General features: G+C 47.9%; 1 non-coding gene across 1 annotated transcript; it reads right to left on the bottom strand.

The window, feature by feature from the left end:
* Window positions 1-2,096: 2,096 nt before the first annotated feature.
* Window positions 2,097-2,253, bottom strand: LOC146822922 (5.8S ribosomal RNA). The gene has a single exon (XR_014962346.1). It is a non-coding gene; the product is annotated as a 5.8S ribosomal RNA (ribosomal RNA).
* Window positions 2,254-2,516: the final 263 nt, after the last annotated feature.

Raw genomic sequence — 2,516 nt, 5'->3', positions numbered from 1 at the left:
GGTTCATCGCAAGAGTCATTCTCAGCAACACTTGATGCTTGCAGTACATCTTTTGTAGATTTTTTACTCTTATCTCTTCCATCTCTATTTATCTGCAATTTGTTTTCTGTTTTTATTGTCAAAAGATGGAACCATCAGCGCATTATTATTTCTCTTGTTTTCATACACTTTTTCCAATTCTGCTAATAGCAGTATTTCTTCCTGTGACCATAATTTTGATTGTTTGCTGCTTGTTAGAGCTGCTAGTTTAGCCTCATTTTGCGCTCTTGGATTCGCATGCCGAGCATGTTGTGAACTTCCTATCTTTGTTCCAAATCTGAGGTCACAGAAGCTGCACAGAAATAGCAGTTCTCCTTTTTGAGGTCTTCCTCACATTTGGCATAATGGCATCCAATATTGTGGTATTCGGCTTCTTTGTCACAGTTTGAGCAATAAGTTTTGAGATAGAAGACTTTGGGGCCTATGCATCAACAATGCCATTTGCGATTCCTTATTAGCGAAAAATAAGGAATCGCTAATAAGGAATAGCAAAAGGCTATGCATGTAGGAATCGCTATTCAAATAGCGATTCCTTAATATTCCTTATTACCGAATCGGTAATACCGAATCGGTAATAAGGAATACCTACCCATTCATTCCTATGGGCTTGGAGGCCCATAGGAATGAATGTAAAGCCAGTCTGTATTAGCGATTCGGTATTACCGAATCGCTAATAGCGGGAGCACTTTCAAGGGTGCCAGGGTGTCAAAAGGACACCCTGTTGCACCCCTGAAAATGATATGTGCACATATGTTGCACAAACACATGCTCTAAGGGCATGTGTGTGCGCAACATGAAACTTTGAAAAATGCACAAAAGTGCATTTTTCAAAGTTTTTGCAAATTACCATGCAGTTCATCTTCATGGTAATTTGCTCCCCCTATTAGCGAAATCGCTAATTTTTTAACTTTGATGCATTGCATTTAAGGAATCTCACTTTGGGATTCCTTAAATGCAATCGCTATTTAAGGAATCGGTATTTAAGGAATCCCTATTTAAAGAATCGCTATTTAAGGATTCCTTAAATAGCGATTTCTGCTTTTGGGTTGATGAATTGGGATTGGGTATTTTTTACTTAATACCGGGAGCTATTACCGAATCGGTATTTTACCGACTGGATTTTGGGTTGATGCATGAGGCTGTTTATGCTTGTTGAGACCTGTTTTCTTAATTCTTTAAAAGTTCCCAATATGTCTCCACACAAGTCACATTTATACTTTTCGTTTGGGTATTTCCAATATGCGACTTTTTTTGTGTATTCACGTTTCTTTGTTATTAATTCTTTGCTCACCTCGTACAGATCAGGTAAATTTTCCATGCAACCCGACTCCGAGAAGACCCAAACGCAGCACGCCGGGTGCTGCTACCGGCCTAACACCGTCCACGGGGTGAGCCTCGATCAGAAGGACTTGGGCCCCCTGAGCGACGCCGGGGAGTCGGTCTTCTGTATGCCAAATGTTTACGCGCCAACCACCGGGCGGGGATTTGGCGCTGGGCTCTTCCCCCTTCACTCGCCGTTATTGGGGGAATCCTGGTCAGTTTCTTTTCCTCCGCTTATTAATATGCTTAAATTCAGCGGGTCGCCATGTCTGATCTGAGTTTGTAGTCATAAAAAAGGCCAAAGCGTCGGGGGGGCTGCCGGGGAAGGCAAGGCCCATGCCAGGGCAGGGGCCTGGGGTCCTGGCAGTGCGTGCCCTCTTTCCCCGGATCGGGTCTGAAGAGGTTTTGCTGTCCCCAGGAACCCGGCCGCGGAGGTGGGTGCCCGAGAAACATGCTCGTGGGCAGCTGGTGGGACACCACAGACAGCCACATGCAGCACAGAGCCAGGCACCCCGGGACGGGCCTGGGGCGGACCGGTGGCCAGACCCCCCTCCCTGCCGAGACCAGATAGCGGGGCTAGGCAGGCCAGTGGCATACCTCCGCGGCAGGACCCGGTGAGGGACCCTGACATGGGCAATCGGGGGGTCTGACTTTGTGGAGGGACTAAGGGAAGCAGAGCTAACCCTGTGACGGACCTAGCTACATCCTGGGAAACCCTGGGGTGATTAACAATCGAGCGACCCTCAGACAGGCATAGCTCCCCTGGGAGAAACCCGGGTCCACAAGGTGCGTTCAAAGTGTCAATGATCAATGTGTTCTGCAATTCACACTAATTCTCGCAGCTAGCTGCGTTCTTCATTGACGCGCAAGCTGAGTGATCCACTGCCAAGAGTTACAGTCAACTTTTTGAGAACGTTCGCCCATCTGCGGGCACAGGAGAGGTGGGAGGAAGGCGACGCCGTCCGTCCACCGGCCGCACGGCGAGATGGGAGTTGGTAATTTGAGTGCCTGCTGACTTCCTTGGATGTGGTAGCCGTTTCCCAGGCTCCCTGTCCGGAATCGAATCCTGATTCCCTGTTACCTGTGGTCACCATGGTAGGCACAGAAAGCACCATCGAAAGGTGATAGGAACAGATGGAGCGATCAAAGGAACCATA

This window comes from Triturus cristatus, chromosome 5_2, assembly GCF_964204655.1.
Source record: "Triturus cristatus chromosome 5_2, aTriCri1.1, whole genome shotgun sequence".
NCBI classification, from domain to species: domain Eukaryota; kingdom Metazoa; phylum Chordata; class Amphibia; order Caudata; family Salamandridae; genus Triturus; species Triturus cristatus.
Note: the sequence above shows the minus strand (reverse complement) of the source record. Positions and strands in the feature narration are given on the sequence as shown.